Source organism: Microtus oregoni, unplaced genomic scaffold, assembly GCF_018167655.1.
Source record: "Microtus oregoni isolate MIOR12 unplaced genomic scaffold, Mior012 000022F_ref0000154, whole genome shotgun sequence".
Taxonomy (NCBI): domain Eukaryota; kingdom Metazoa; phylum Chordata; class Mammalia; order Rodentia; family Cricetidae; genus Microtus; species Microtus oregoni.
In genome coordinates, this window is record NW_024543081.1 from 21,968,473 (window position 1) to 21,986,150 (window position 17,678).

General features: G+C 38.0%; 1 long non-coding RNA gene across 1 annotated transcript in view; it reads left to right on the top strand.

Annotated features, from left to right (window-relative positions):
- The first annotated feature begins 8,886 nt into the window (after window positions 1-8,886).
- The window catches only part of LOC121461113, a 121,217-nt gene continuing 112,425 nt past the window's right edge, over window positions 8,887-17,678 (top strand). Inside the window, exon 1 of the long non-coding RNA XR_005976158.1 lies at window positions 8,887-8,941. This is a non-coding gene — a long non-coding RNA (uncharacterized LOC121461113). The remainder of the gene's footprint in view (window positions 8,942-17,678) is intronic.

Genomic DNA, 17,678 nt, shown 5'->3' on the forward strand with positions numbered 1-17,678 from the left:
CAATTCTCAATCACTTTTTTTTTCTGAAACTTCAACAATGTGTATATTAGACTTTAGATTTCATCCTCCAAATCAATGCATCTCAGACATGCATAAGTGGCAGGCATATTGACAATAGTTAGGTATTAGTTTTTCCAACTGAATAATTTTCTTCCTTGGTCTATTTTCAATCTCACTAATTCTTTAATCATTTTTGATTTGTTGGCAGCTCTAAGAAAAGAGTGTTTCATTTGTCCATCTGTCCTCCCTCCCTCCCTCATTCCCTCCCTCCCCTCTTTATTTTCCTTCCTTCCTTCCTTCCTTCCTTCCTTCTTTCCCTCATTGCTTCCTAAATATTGTATTTTTATTTCTAGAATTTTATCTGTTTCTTTAGAACCCATATTTTGGTAGGATTGGTCCATGGTAGTGTTTAATCTTTTGATGGTAGTTACAAAATTATTTAAAATCAGTATCTGAAAATGACATTGGGTGAGTTACATCAGTATTAATATTTGTTTTCATTCTTCTGTCTTATGCAAAGTCAACATATTCCTCTTTTTTCAAATTTCCAATAACATGATGAGTTTAATATTGTTTCCTGGGGTGTGTGGAAGGCATGTTAGAGATTGTTATCCTCCTTTCAAGACTCTTAATTCTGTTTTTCTTTGCTTTATATGTTTCATTTTAAACCAATTAATATGCCTGGACCCAGGCTTCAGTATTTCTAGAATCATTATGGACAGTCACTGCAATACATATTTTTCCATATTATCTTTGATTTTTCAGTGCTTCTTTTTTTTTATTGAGAAAAGGAAAAAGAAGTATCTGCCTCCTCCCAGCCTCCCATTTCCCTCCCTCTCCCCCCACTCCTCTCCCCCTCCCTCTCCAGTCCAAAGAGCAGTCAGGGTTCCCTGCCCTGTGGAAAGTCCAAAGTCCGACCCCCTCCGTCCATGTCTAGGAAGGTGAACATCCAAACTGGCTAGGCTCCCACAAAGCCAGAACATGAAGTAGGATCAAAACCCCGTGCCATTATCCTTGGCTTCTCATCAGCCCTCATTTTTCGCCATGTTCAGAGAGTCCAGTTTTATCCCATGCTTTTTCAGTCACAGTCCAGCTGGCCTTGGTGAGCTCCCAATAGATCAGCCCCACTGTCTCAGTGGGTGGGTGCACCCCTCGTGGTCCTGACTTCCTTGCTCATCTTCTCCCTCCTTCCACTCCTTATTGGGACCTTGGGAGCTCAGTCCAGTGCTCCAGTGTGGATCTCTGTCTCTATCTCCATCCATCACAAGATGAAGGTTCTTTGGTGATATGCAAGATATTCGTCAGTATTGCTATAGGATAGGGTCATTTCAGGTTCCCTATCCTCAGCTGCCCAAGGGACTAACTTGGGACATCACCTTGGGCTCCTGGGAGCCACTCTAGGTTCAAGTCTCTTGCCAACCCCAAGGTGGCTCCCTTAACTAAGAATTTTGCTTCCCTGCTCCCCTATCCAACCTTCCTTTATCCCAATCCTCCTGTTTCCCCAAGTTCCCCCCATCCTCCCCTTCTCACTTTTCTCTCCCCATCTCCCCTTACCCCCATCCCACCCCACCCCCAAGATCCCAATTTTCTTCCCGGCAATTTTGTCTATTTCCCATAGCCAAGAGGATAACTATATGTTTTTCCTTGGGTTCACCTTCTTACTTAGCTTCTTTAGGTTCACCAATTGTAGACTCCGTGTCCCTTATTTATGGCTAGAAACCAATTATGAGTGAGTACATCCCATGTTCTTCTTTTTGGGTCTGGGTTACCTCACTCAGTATAGTGTTTTCTATTTCCATCCATTTGCATGCAAAAATCGATATGTCATTGTTTTTTACCGCAGAGCCCAAGGCGATGTCCCCAGTTAGTTCCTTGGGCAGCTGAGGATAGGGAACCTGAAATGATCCTATCCTATAGCAATACTGACAAATATCTTGCATATCACCATAGAACCTTCATCTGGTGATAGATGGAGATAGAGACAGAGACCCACACAGGAGCACTGGACTGAGCTCCCAAGGTCCCAATGAGGAGCAGAAGGAGGGAGAAGATGAGCAAGAAAGTCAGGACCACGAGGGGTGCACACACCCATTGAGACAGTGGGGCTGATCTATTGGGAGCTCACCAAGCCCAGCTGGACAGTGACTGAAAAATCATGGGATATAACCGGACTCTCTGAACATGGCGAACAATGTGGGCTGATGAGAAGTCAAGGACAATGGCAGGGGGTTTTGATCCTACTTAATGTGCTGGCTTTGTGGGAGCCTAGCCAGTTTGGATGTTCACCTTCCTAGATATGGACAGAGGGAGGAGGACCTAGGACGTACCACAGGGCAGGGAACCCTGACTGCTCTTTTGACTGGAGAGGGAGGGGGAGAGAAGTGGGGGGAGGTAAAGATGGGTGGGAGGAGTGGGAGAAGGGTGGAAGGAGGAGGAGGGAAATGGGAGGCTGGGAGGAGGCGGAAACTTGTTTTTTTTTTTTCTTTTCTCAATAAAAAAATAAAAAAAAACTTAAAAAAAATGGGGTACGAATTTCTTCATCTGCCTTGAGTTGAGAACTTGTTATACAGCTCTACTGGCCTGGAGTGCACTGTGTCGTCCAGGCTATCCTCAAGATCATAGTACCTTTCTATCCTGCTTCTTCATTACTGGCTCAAATGGTGTGAGCCACCATTTCTGATTCGGTACAGATTTATGTCACTAAATATAGCATCGAGTGATAGTGTGCTTTTTAATTTAGAAAACACACTTCATCCTTACAGTAAGATTTAATGCAGTTTTATTGTCAAGCTACACCTATACCTTTTGGCCTAAATTTAACACTGGTTAATCATCCTCAACTTGGTAACATGATGGTACGTCATCATTATGCTCTAACTTTCTCTAGTCCTATATCTACTGTTTCACTGTTTTTTCTTTTATGTGTTTTCATTTTGTTATCTAATTTCTTAGAGTGAAAATTCTAGAGGAGAAACGACCTAATTAATGTCCATAACAACAAGTTGACAATGTTTCCGAAAATACACACTTAGTACTAATTCCCCAGCTGAGGCCCCATCCTTTCTTCTCAGTTTGTTTTCATAATTATACTTGCATCACTTCTAATGCACTGTCAATTTCTTATGCAAATTAAGTAGAACAGACATTATGGGATTTATATGGAGTCTTACAATTAATGTTGGGAATTCTGAGAGGGCTGTGACCTGCACATCCTCTTAACAAGTGGATCAAACAGGGGCCTGCTTTTAATTTTAAATTCAATTCGTGTCCCCACTTTCAAGAAAAGACCATAAGTATAATTTCAAATCTTACACAAAACTTTAGAAACTTCTCAATTGTAGTTTAAAATTCCCAACAATTGCTGCCACAGTTAAGCTAATAGATGCAATATAACTTGGTATTCTGGACCTTGTCTTGATACTGTGAGTTTCTTTGACCAGAATTTTGCTACCACTTTCCCATCTATAGTAGCACTCAATATCAATCTCACCCCTCCTTTAACTTCCTGGTCTGCATTGCCCCAACATCTATGTGTCACGTGTGTGAATAACTTCCCATCTTCACTGAAAACCTGCTATAAATATCCAAATAACTCAACTAGTTTATATTCTACAGTTGAGGGAAAGAGCAACTAGCTTGAGAATGGAAGGGATGGGAAATGAAACAATGAATGAGGGATGATAGAGAAGGCTAAGAGTCATACTTTATTATTCCAGGTATTTGCAAGGTATAAAATTGTGGCACCATTTTTTTTTTGCTTGTTTCCAAAATATATATTCCAACTTCTAAGCCTATAGTAACTGGGAAACTGACTGGGAAAGTTTAACCCACAGGAAAACAACTCTAATAAACTTTGGAATATTTATATTACAGTAGATATTATATATACCTGTATGCCATGGGAAATAATAAATATAATTTCTAAATATAACAAAATACAAACCCCACACAGCCACTTAACTTTGAAGAAAGTGAAATTAGGTAATTTATGGAAAAAATATCAGATGACTGCTTATTAAGGTTAGTATAAAAAAATAAAGAATTACTGTTAAAAATAAAAAGTTTATGGCCATGCTTACTAGGAACATATAGTCATTTGTGCTCCCATAAGGAGGCAATAACAAGGCAATAAAAATGTTGACTACAGAACCAAAGAAACTGCCAAATTAATCACAAAACAGTGTATTTGCGTTATAGAATTACAGATACTAAGAGTCTTTTACATATATAGGAACTAATTACACATTGAAAATTAATAATTGGGTTCTTTAAATTGTTCCAAAAGTGTTGACAAAACTGTATTATTTCATGCCCTACACTATGACCTTCTTAAACAATGTGATGAGACATTGTACAGGCTGTCTTCTTTATAATCTGAGTAAAGTTCTATGTGTGAGCTGACTTACAGCTGAGTGAACATGCCAGTAGAGATCATGGTAAAAAAAAAAAAAATGAAAATTTCAAAGAAGATAGATCAGCATGAATGAAGCCCAGACTGGGAAAGGTCAGGCTTGGACAGGTGAAGTTAAGATGCCTCCCAGAAGATTCACTTGATATAAGGACTGGTATGGTATCCCAGGGAAGCACAGATTCTAAGAGTTTATCTTACAGGTAACAAGATCCTCAGAGATGTAGAACATATGGGCATGCTTACAAGGATGTCAAAATCATCACTCCTGCAGTGTTAGAGAAAACATATTACAACGGTAGAAATGGGACGCTGCCATCAGTTTCTCTGGTCTTTCAGTCAGAAGGGATAAGCCAATGAACCACTGAAGGAGTTACTTTTAGGGAGGTTCATCAGCTAAGTTCAACTCAAACAACTGGAAACAGTCAAGTGTAACCCCAGAGTGTCATACCTAGCTGAAAGTTTAAAGTCAGGAAACTGTTTATGAATACTTAGGAAACATCTGTTTATAAACAGATGATCTATCAGGCAGACTCAGTTTGATTTAAAAAAAATAAACATTATGTAGGTTGGAATGAGGAAAAGGTTTGTTGTTCTTGAAGAGGATAGATTTTAGTTCCTAGCATTCTGGCTTGGCATCTCACAACTGCCTGCAGTTTCAGAGGAATCTATGCCCTCTTATGTTCTCTGTATATGTAAGCACACACGTACACACATGAGACAGAAATAAGAGTCCTACAATGTACATATAAATAAAAAGATATAGATCATATAAGATAAATTTTAGAAAATAAAACAAAGAGTCCTAGAGGAAATATAAAAATAATGAAATAGAAGACTTAATGTCTTTGGTTAAGAATATAAAGATTTCCTGATGTTTGAAAAATACCTAGTCTAGCACATTGATTGTTTAGGAATTCAGAATGAAATTTTTGTTAAGTATAGAAGTCAAAATCTCACCCACCAGCAAAGAAATTCTAGTAGACAAATATCGGTGTTTCAGGATCAACTTGGTGATGCTGATGAAATGGCTACTAATAAAATTAATGTTCAGCGGCTCTTTAAATTCTAGATACTCAACACAAGTTCCAAGATATTTTGACTTCATCACGATATGGAAGTCTAAATGCAACTAAAATATTTCCTGAGAATAATCACTGCAAGGAAGGGAACAAAGACTGTGACTTATGGATCACAAGCATCTTCACTCTCTAGGTTTGATGGTAATTGATGTCTTCTTCCTAGGAAACAAATGAGTGGGGACAATTAAACTTAGAAGCACTCGGATCATTAAGTGTAAGTCAGAGTTCCTCCTACTATTATGTAATTATATATTTGTTTCATAAGTAGTGACTGAGTATAAAAACAAAAAGACAATAAAATGGTGCAGAGAATGTGATCAGATAGTGATATGAACAAGGAAAGAAGACCCATCATGATCATTTTCAAAGCTCAATCAATTTGCTAATTAGATACTTTGACTACTAAATAACAAAATAAACAAAATGCATTACAACTTTTAAATAGCCATTCAACACCGATTATGTAAACCCTGGACTTTTGTGATGCTATGATAGTCTGATTCTCTGAACAAAGGCAGTAATTTCTTCTTCATAAACAGCATCAAACAATAATAGAGTTCCTTTAAGAATGGCAATTGGGATTCAGAGTTGAAGAAAAGAGAATGCCAAAGTTATTAAATAACAGATCTACATCTGTTGGGGAAAATGAAGGAAGAGTTTAGACATGTGGTCAAATGAAAGATTTCCCAGAAGGGCTGAGAGAAGACAGACTAAGCTGCAAAATCAAGCTGACAATAAAAGGTTTAGAGAATAGAAAACATCTCTTAAGAAAGTCTTTATTTCAAAGTAAAGAATAAAATTTCCATTTCTCAAAATCTTCATTAACAATGGAATTACAGCTGAATTTACCTTTTTAGGTAAAGTATATGTGTTTCAGATCTTTAAAAAGTTTAGTTATTTATTTAGTTATTTTTTTTTATTATTTTTTTCTTGATACAAGAGTGCCAAGTTTATTTATTTATTTATTTTTTATTGCGAAAAGAAGAAAAAAAACATAAACAAAAAACAAGTTTCCACCTCCTCCCAGCCTCCCATTTCCCTTCCCCTCCTCCCACCCTTCTCCCCCTCCTCCCACCCTTCTCCCCCTCCTCCCACCCTTCTCCCCCTCCCCCCACTCCTCTCCCCCTCCGTCTCCAGTCCCCAGAGCAGTCCGGGTTCCCTGCCCTGTGTTAAGTCCTAGGTCCTCTCCGTCCATATCTAGGAAGGTGAACATCCAAACTGGCTAGGCTCCCACAAAGCCAGCACATTAAGTAGGATCAAAACCCCCTGCCATTGTCCTTGTTGTCTCATCAGCCCTCATTGTTCGCCATGTTCAGAGAGTCCGGTTTTATCCCATGCTTTTTCGGTCACAGTCCAGCTGGCCTTGGTGAGCTCCCCGTAGATCAGCTCCTCTGTCTCAGTGGGTGGATGCACGCCTCGTGGTCCCGAATTCTTTGCTCATGATCTCCCTCCTTCTGCTCCTCATTGGGACCTTGGGAGCTCAGTCCAGTGCTCCTGTGTGGGTCACTGTCTCGATCTCTATCCATCACCAGATGAAGATTCTATGATGATATGCAAGATATTCGTCAGTATTGCTCTAGGATAGGGTCATTTCAGGTTCCCAATCCTCAGCTGCCCAAGGAACTAACTGGGAACCTCATCTTGGGCACTAGGGAGCCCCTCTAGGGTCAAGTCGCTTGCCCACCCTAAAGTGGCCCCCTTAACTAAGAATTGTGGTTCCGTGCTCCCCTATCCACCTTTCCTTTATCCCAATTCTCCCGTTTCCCAGGTCCCCCCTCCTTCCCTTCTACCTTTGCTCTCCCCATCTCCCCTTACCCCCATCCCACCCCCCCCCAAGATCCCATTTTCTCCCCGGAAATTTGGTCTACTTCCCTTAGCGAAGAGGACAACTATATGTTTTTCCTTCGGTTCACCTTCTTCCTTAGCTTCTTTAGGTTCACCTATTGTAGACTCCGTGGTCCTTATTTATGGCTAGAAACCAATTATGAGTGAGTACATCCCATATTCATCTTTTCGGTCTGGGACACCTCACTCAGGATAGTGTTTTCTATTTCCATCCATTTGCATGCAAAATTCAAGAAGTCATTGTTTTTTACCGCAGCGTAGTACTCTAGCGTGTATATATTCCATACTTTCTTCATCCATTCTTCCATTGAAGGGCATCTAGGTTGTTTCCAGGTTCTGGCTATTACAAATAATACTGCTATGAACATAGTTGAACAAATGCTTTTGTCATTTGATAGAGCATCTCTTGGGTATATTCCCAAGAGTGGTATTGCTGGGTCCAGGGGTAAGTTGATCCCGAATTTCCTGAGAAACCGAAACACTGACTTCCACAGTGGTTGCACAAGATTGCATTCCCACCAGCAATGGATGAGGGTACCCGTTCTTCCACAGCCTCTCCAGCAAAGGTTATCCTTGGTGTTTTTGAGTTTAGCCATTCTGACAGGTGTAAGATGATATCTCAAAGTTGTTTTGATTTGCATTTCCCTGATTGCTAAGGAAGTTGAGCAGGACCTTAAGTGTCTTTTGGCCATTTGAACTTCTTCTGTTGAGAATTCTCTGTTCAGTTCAGTGCCCCATTTTTTAATTGGGTTAATTAGCATTTTAAAGTCTAGTTTCTTGAGTTCTCTATATATTTTGGAGATCAGACCTTTGTCTGTTGCGGGGTTGGTGAAGGTCTTCTCCCAGTCAGGAGGTTATGTGTGTGTAGTGTGAAGTTGGGCCATATGTGCCACTGTGTGAATTTTAGGGTTGACATCAAGTCATCTGGTTAATGTTACAAACATATATACATCCTCAGCCATCTTGCAATGATCAAGATCCCAAAGCACATAGTTGATACACAGTGATTTTTCAACGAACATGGAAAAATATCTATGTCCCCTCACTTCACAGATTGTTGCCATTTTACAAATACTTCCTTGGTTCTTTGCATTTTTTTGCAAATAAAAATTGTGAAATTTGTTCATTATAATGTCACTGGAGTAGGGTATAAAACGTATAATTAAGATATACACTTTAAAGAAGATGGCCGATAGCACAATGTCAACCAAACTGCAAGTCTCTCCCCATAAATACTGCCACATCACAAAAAAAATTTATAAAAAGGAGCATCTAAAAGATGACCCAAAGCTGTGAGAATAAGGGGAAAACCAGGATTCTTTTAGAGCATTGGGTAATGGATGGCAAAGCTTCTAAATCTCTGGGTAATTTCCTCATTTGGAATATCTGAATTTCTAATAAACTATTTCTGCTTCTACAAGGATCTACATGTTCCTAGCCCAACTCCTTTTACTGGAACAAGAGAAGCTGGAGAGTTCTTCAAATCCAACAACCATCATGACAATCATCAGTTATTCATTATTGTGGACAGTATCTCATCCAACATTAAAAGAAGGAGAAGCAGTGGATGTGAACTTCCTGTAAGACTAAAATTCAGGAGTCAGAGGTAAGAGAGTAAAAAGAACAAAACTAAACTTGATAGCCATGAGCAACTGTTGGTTAATAAACTTACAAAAAGATGAGTGTGGAAATTGGCAAGAAGGAAAACATAGGTGAGGCAACAGATTCTGTGAACCTCCAGTGCCCATGGAAGTATTTTTGCCAGTAGCAAATACATAGAAACACAAGGGATCAGAAGACCATATTTCTAAAAGTATTGCTGGAGAACCAAGCTAAATGTTGGCAGGTACCTTATTCTATTCATTTATTCCTATTGAACAGTTAAGAAAGCATTTAACTACCTATGAAACTATGCATAATATACTTCAACATTTCAGGGTTTTTTTTTGAGGAGTCATATGGGTATAACAACATGTGGATATATATTTATGTATATGTTTGTATGTATGTATATATATGCATATTCATATATATTTGTGTGTGTGTCTATCAACTTGATTCACATCGTTGGATATCTAGTAAATTCACGGATGCACAAATACTAGTGAATGGTAGGTCTCTAGCATGATGTGACATGGATTAAGTTTTCTGATTGTCTTGCCTAATGAATTAGTTAGGTGCTCTCTGTTATAGGGCAGCATTGTATTTGTCGCCAGGGAACACAAGCTCTCTTGGCATAATCCTTGTCTCATAGATAATTTAAAATATAAATAGAAAATAATTTGAGGCTAATTTATTGATATTTGAGAAAGAAGATAAAACCAACCTAACTAAATAACTGACAACTAACTAACTAACAAAACAAGTAGGCAATCTGGAGGTATCCATAGCTGGTGTGAGAAGAGATGCAACTGTATGATCAGCTCAGCAGAAGTTTCTGTTTAATGTTTCCATAAACTGTGTCATAGCTGTTGGGACTTCCGATGGACTAATGTCAACTTCAGACTCCAAAATGCTGTACTATGTTATGTACAGTCAGCTTTGAAAAAGCTATAAGCATTTCTGGGGAACTCTTGGGGGAAGATATCAAATGCACGTATAAGGTAGGGTCATAGGAAACTCCTCTAAATGTATTCAACTTTCTCTTCTGTCAAGTTTCTGTGCCTACATTAGTCTCAGGGGAAAATTAGACTTTAGGCCCCTGTTTGTCAAAGTTAGATTTATGATAGTGAGATGTGGTTTTACATCAACAGCATCTTTAGTAGGTTCTAGATACAGATGTCTTTAAGAAAATGGTATCAACCATCCACCACTGGATTTCTGAAGATAAAATTACTGTTTATTTCTCACAGTTGATGTCTCTTATTGTATTGTATTAATCTTGTCTCTTCTGATGCCACCTTCATCTACACCCAGCCATTATGATATTCTCTTAGTCTCTCTGAAACCAAAAATACTGACACTTTAGGGAATCTCCTGGGGTCATTTTCAGTCCCTAGAAGACGTCTACATGGAATATTAAGTGTGCTGTTTCTACTTCATTTTTACTTTAGCCACAGTATTTAGATTGGCTTCATTTACTCTGAGACTTCACAATGCAATGATCAGAAAATGAGTGAGAAGAAAACTGGGTAAAACTCATACAACTTCATAATGGTCAAATTATAGAATTCCAGATTGTACCTTTAATCTAAAATTCTTCACAACAAAATAATCTATGACAAATATTTCTTCTCTTTGGAGCTAACACCTGTGATTCTAACTCTTATTTGAGTATATTTCTAATCGTACATTGTTATTTCCATTAGGACCTATTGCAATGACTTTCTTGAAGATAAAACTCACAAGATTTTGTGCTTTCTTCATATCTATACTCCATTCAGAGTGAATTCTAAATTGATTTTATTGGTCACCCTGGAATCTGTAACTAAGAATCTGAAAGAACCAAAATGTTGACAGCAATTATCAACGGAATGAAGTAAATTATTATAAAGCAGCTGCTTATGTTTTTAAGTCTGAAGGAGTTTTTGTTGGGTGTATGTCCATGTGTGTGCCTTTGTGTGTGTTTACTAAAAGTTGTATCAAGTTTAATCAGATAGGATAATGTGATTTATTTTTCTAGATGTTGTACTTAAAGTGGTTTAGGGCTTTAAACCTTGACAACCTCTGCTGTGTAACAAGTGTGACATTCTTTGAGGCTTTCTGATGGGTGTTCTGATAGAAGAGACAATTAAGGCCCTTGATAAAAATTAGTGTTGCAGGTCAATAAATTCTGTATTCTATTTATTAATGCAACTTTGCTAAAATTACACAAATTAGTTTGAGGATTCTGACAAACGTTTGCTTTTATATTACCTCTTTGAATACAAAGTTGATATTTGAAGCATGTTGTCATTCTGTAAGATTTACAAAATTGTGTAAAGTATGCATGCATGCCATAGACATGATGATCAGTATTGGTTCAACAACTATGAATTTCTGACTCTCACTGATCATCCAATGATTTGAACTTACGACTGGACTTTATGTTTCCCATGTATAGAGGTAAGCTGTGTAAAAATGAGACTTCTCATAAACCATTTCCATTTCCAGCTCAACTTAAGCAAAAATTTATACATTCAATAAGCGTGCAGGAACAGTGCTCAGCATCTTTTTCCTTGGACAGTATCTCTTGTTAATTACTTCGCTTCACAGAATTCTCTCAGGAAACAAAATATATTCCGTGTAGTTTAGATGTAATGACTTTGGTGAAAGGACTGCCCATCGGAGGTGTGAGCAAAGCGAGAGGACGGCATGAGCAGAGCTGAACCGCAGCAGCGGTTAATGTCATAAAGGCAGTGCTGCCACGAGGAAGAAGGCTTACAGCAATCACGAGCTATATCAGACCTCAGGGATAGCAGGATACACAGAAGATGGAGCGGGGGGGGGGGGGGAGGGTGAGAATTGGTATCTTAGAGAACTCAAATCATATCAGACTGAAGGCTCCAAAGTAAATGAAATGAGGAAGACTGTAATTGTCCCTCTGTTCATCCCAGCTATACTCACCTGGCACCTTTTCCTGGCTTACTGTAGTGAAAGCCAGTCAACAAGCCAGCTATGGGACACACTTACTTCATGGACATCTGCTATTGTATGCACAGAACAAAGATGTTCAGAGAAAATATATGAAGTAGATTGAAAAGTAAAGAATAGAGAAGTAATCTAGGCCAGGGTCAATTATTCCTTAGAGCAGCAGTGATTCTGGTGAGAATGGTAAGAATTCACAACATTTTAAGAGATACTGACTGAGGAATGTATAGAAACATTTGTGGCTTGTGTATATGTGCAAACAAAGGCTCTAAATAAGAAATGAGTTTAGTGCAGTTCATAGTGGAAACGAGTGAGGGGAAGAAGTTTAATTTGCACATGATAAATTTGACATAACACTGGGAACCAAAGTAGGGGGACCAAATAAGAGTCTGGAGATGTATGTTTGTGCATAAAACTGTGTATATCTTTTGCTGAGCACAAAAATGGGTATCTATTAATAAGTATAATTAAGTTCCTATGTGTATGGATCTTCTAAGAAAAGCTATGGTGTTTTTAATAACTATACCCTCTTCTGTTTCTACCTAAGACAAATCACAATAGTCCAAAGTGCAGATCTGATAGAATAAACACTACAGTAGCTACAGCTCTTAAAATGAGGCCAACCATAGTGGCTTCTATTTCTTCTGAATACATTTAAGGTTATGTATCACTTGATGGATTCTCTGTAGCATTTAATGGTACTTCATTGAGCATAAAATTGTGAAAAAGGTAGGAAGGAATTAAGCACTGTGAGTAATATCCTTTGTAACGTGCCTTAGAGAAAGGTTAAGGAAATTCAATTTGCCACAGAGGTAAATTTGCTGAAGTCATCATGGAAAATCAGAGAGGCAGGAAAAGAGAGAAAGAAGAATACAGGTGAAAAACGAATAGAATATTAGATAGACATTTTATTTTATAGGATAATTAACATGCGAATTTTTTTTTAAAAAGGGAAAAATATAGAAAGAAAAGGCAAGATTTTCCAGTTTGTATTGGAAATGATTAGATGTATACATAAGAAAACTATGAGCTCTTTAAAAATACTTACGTATTTTACTGGAAAAGAAATAAACTATCCTTGGATGTAGAAATATTTTTAATTCTCTGAGAGGACAGACAATAAAAATAAAAGAAAGGACATGTTTGCAGCAGAATTTTGATATGAACTTACTAGACTCAGTCTAGTATAATGACCAGGGAACCTTTTATTCTAACATTTACCTACCCGGCATTTGTTCTTCCATAAAAATATGGAAATGTGTGCATTGGTATTATTATAGCCATTAGTGTGCAAGTTTTATGCATTATCAAAAGGTAAAAAGAAGAATGTATTATGCATAATGAATAGAATATGGACCATGGTGGAGAGCTGACTTTTACTGGAGGCTGGAGAAACGGAAAGACAAGAAAGTCAGGAACAGATGCGCATTGAAATGGAGATTTTCATTTCAGAGCTAAACCCAGAACTAAAGAGAATATCTACTGAAGCCAAGGCTTATGGATTATTTGTGTTTTTATGTGGACATAGGCATTGTCATGGTGACAGTGGCAGCACAGATGTGGTGGGATGTACTGTCTAAGTACTGAGGTGTCTTATCCTGGGCTCCATCAAGTCTACTGTTAAAGTAACAGAAAGCCAAAGTATGATGTGCATATGAGTTATAGAATATGTGGTTGCTAGCCATAGCACATCCTGACTCATATAGACCATAAAAACCATTCATGGGTCAATTGAGTTACTTATTGTAGAGTCCAGAATTCCAGGTGACTTCGATCTTTGGCCCACACTCAATAAACCAAAATTCAGTTAAAAGAAGTCTTTCTTGTTGTTGCTTTTCATGGTGTTAGCTTTACTCAAGAGCTTCCATACATTATGAAGCTACTACATGCTTAGAAATAGTGAACCACAAGACAATAAAGCCAGGACATGGAGGATTCCTCTAAAACCACTCAGCAGCTGCTCTCTGGATGGGAAAGATTCCACTAAAGGGTTGTGTGACATACAGCGTAAACTTTTTAAATGAGATTCTCTAAGGAAACTTCGGAAATACACCTGCACTAATGTTCCATGAGTGTGGTCAGAACTTAAAGGCATTATTTAGGGAAAAAATCATGTAACTGGAAATTTTAGAAAAAGGTCCACCTGCTTTTAGAATGCACTTGATCCCACCACGTTTTGCAAACTCTTCTGAAACTATTTTCAAATGCAATTACTAATTGTGTCTTGATCAATTTCCCTACTGCCAGTTGCAATTTAACTCTCTGCTCTTTCCTGGATTCCAAGAATGAACAGTCCAGAGGCACAGAAAGAGGTACAGAAGGTCTGATTCTGGAGAGTACAAACTGAGTACTTACGCTCATTAATTTTTATTCACCTTAAAAATGCGATAGAACTTGTGTGATTCACTTCTTTCCGCATCATATATGGCTCAATATTGGCAGAGCTAAGGTGGAAACCCTGCAACTATCTACAGACTCAGTACTTTTACCAGTCCTTAAGTGTGTCAATGAATAAATGAATGAGTCAATAAATATAATTATTAAATAGTGAGCCCAGTAATAAATGAACGATAAACAAATAACTCTCTTTCCAACCATAGAGTAACCAGCTGTGAATGGAAAATCTATATCAATCCCCATCTTCTTAATTTTTACAGTCATTGTGGAAGAGGTATTGGAAACATTGTAAGGTCAAAGGTAGGTGAATGCAAGGAAACAGTGTTTTCTGGATACATAAGTCAGCTGCACATATGAGCTCATAACATTTGTGTCAGCATGCTCACAACCTAACCAATCTCAAGTCTGAAAAAACTTCTTCCTGGAGAGATGGATATGGGTATGAAAATGTACTACTCGCTAAGAAGATATTGACAATTCATGACTGTTGGGGAGGAAGCTTCAGTTCCTTTCAGGGCTATGGGAAATGAGAATTTATGGATACTCAAGAGGGTAAATCATCCTAAATCCACATATATAGGTTTAGGGTAAGTGGCCTCTGTAAAACAAAGAGACAAAAACACAGCACACGAAGTTTAGAAAGAAATGTGGTGAAGGTAGAATAGAGGAGGAACTGAAGGAGAGGGAACTGATGTGGATTTCCTATAAATACATTGCAAGCATAATTCTCAAATAAAAGATCTCTCAGTCTTAGTTAGGGTTTCTATTACTGTGATAAAACAATACCACCAACAACAACTTGGGGAGGAATCAATTTATTTTGCTTCAGCTTCCACAGCACAGTCCGTCATTAAAGGAGATTAGATTAGGGAATCAAGGAAGAAACTTAGAGACAGACACTAAGGCATAAACAAGGGAGGGATGCTGCTTCCTGGAACACTTTATTTTCAAACTTAGCACTCTTGAGTGTGTAGGGATGTAGATTCAGAAAACAAGGCCTTCATGTGAATGGAGACTACCTACTCCTAAGCCATGTTTCCAGCCCATGCAAATTTCTTGTGTGTAAGGTGAAATTTCTTCACATCAGGGCTGCATGATATTCTTTACTTTTGAGTGAATGGAGAGCACTTTTCCAGGTCAGTGGCTGACCCACACACAAAGAGACTCCTGAACAGAGTCCCATCACTTACAATCCAATGACCCTGGCCAATTCTCTGATTCTATGTGAGATTTTTGGTTCAATCAGAATATGGAAGAGTTGTTCATAGCTATTGATCTAAAAAAATGAAGGTGTTTAGAAACAGGCACTGTGCTTTTGTGTGATTCCCGAGACCTACATGATTGAAGGAGAGAACTAACTCCTGAAGGACATTCTCATATGTACACTGTGGCATGCATGTACCCACACTTCGCCAATCAAAATAAATAAATGTAAAAAAATAAAAAAAATGTAAAAAAAAATAAAATAAAAAATAAATAAATAAATGTAAATTTTGGAACTTAATTTTGGCAAGGTGATTGGTTCGGCTGAGAACTAATGAATACAATTTGTCCTCAATTTCACTTAATAAATCAACACTACCTCTATTTAAAAAAAAATAAAGACATTGTAAGTAATAAATGAATATATTGGTAATTTTCATTTTAAATATTAAGTTACATTAGTAATTTATAATATGTGCTCACAACATTTAAATCTAGTCTATATAACAAAATCTGATTCCTCTAATTACAAAAGTAATAGGCATTTATTATATGGATTGAAAAATAACACTAATGAATGTAAAAATATTTAAATATTATATCTAAAAATCACACAGAGTCAGAACATGTTAATATTTAATGACTTCCCTGCTAGTCTGTAATTTGTAATTTAACATTATACAGGAACAAGCTCACAGTACATATTTTATGTCTTCCAATTTTCAATTAATATTAGAGGGTGAATATTTTCTCATCATTAAAAATTTGCCAGAAATGTTTATGCATGCATGCGTAAATCAATAGTGAAATGATTTAGGTACCTTAATGGGACAGCACTATGATGGGACTAAAATGAGTATATTAAGAAAACCTCTCCTCCCATATGGATACTTGATTCAAGTCAAAGCAGTTTATTTCCAAAATGACGGTGCATTTAGTTAGTAAGCTGAAGTTAGATTTCCACAGAGGCTATTATCTTTATTGCAGAGATTAATGAAGTGGGATTCTTAATACCCCCACACAACTTTGCAGCTAATGTATGATGTGTGATATAAATTATGTTCTGTAAAGTTATGTTACTCTAATATTCACTGAAGATAGTAATAGCCTATATAGATGAGAATTAATAATTGATGCCAATTTTCAATTTCTGGCATAGGAAGAAACTTCTGGAAGGCTACCAGTTTGCTCATAGAATCATTAAAGGGCAGGAGATTTAGCATACAAAAGACAGACAAGAAATGGTCATGGGATATGAGCATGATGAATGGATTTAAAATGGTTTGATTAAGAAAGACTTACTGGAGAAGATGGACAGACATAGCTATGGTTCCTGGCTTCATTAAAGGGGACAGAGGTGGAATGATACTACATGGCCTGACATATGCCAGTCCTCATTTCTGATATAAGAGACCCAAATACTTGTCTGCCTGTTCTCTTGAGATGCCAACTTTACTAAACAAAGTGGAAGGCACCCACATAGGCACTCGCCTAAGCAAGAACCTGGAAGGCCATATCCGAAAGAACAGCAGTCACGTGAAGACCAAATGAGTAGGATTTGAAGGTCTCACTCAGGAAAAGAGTCAAAGTTATGGGGAAGCAGATACACAGAAGAAAGACATATCAAAAGTGTGACATGGTGGGCACAGGTAAACACAGGATATGGTGTTAGTATTCAGGCATCTATGTGACTGACCTTGGGTTGTACGTCCTCAGATGTAGCCACTAAGAGCACCACCTGTACAATTCACTATTTACCCTTTTAAATGGGCAATGCCCAACTCCCATCTCTCGTTTTCTCTCACTGTGTTCATCCGTCTGTCTGTTTCTCTGTCTTTCTGTCGGTCTTTCTCTCTTCTCTCTTATCTTCTGCTACTCCTGCCCCCAAAGGCTTGTTTCCCCTCTCCCCTCTCCCCTTTTCCCATTCACTTTTCCCCAATTAAAAGAAAATCCCTTCACATGAGTTCTGTTGCATGGTGTCCTTCTCTCATGGGCCCTAGGGGTATTAAAGGTACAATGTTTTAGGCATATGGAACTCAGGCCAGATTCATAACATCACATACAGGATCTGAATAGACATAGGGGCACACAAACCAAGTCAGGTAGAGGTAGCACAGGGGCTTACAAATCAGGTATGACAGAGGTAGGATCTGGAGAGCACAGGTACGTTAAGA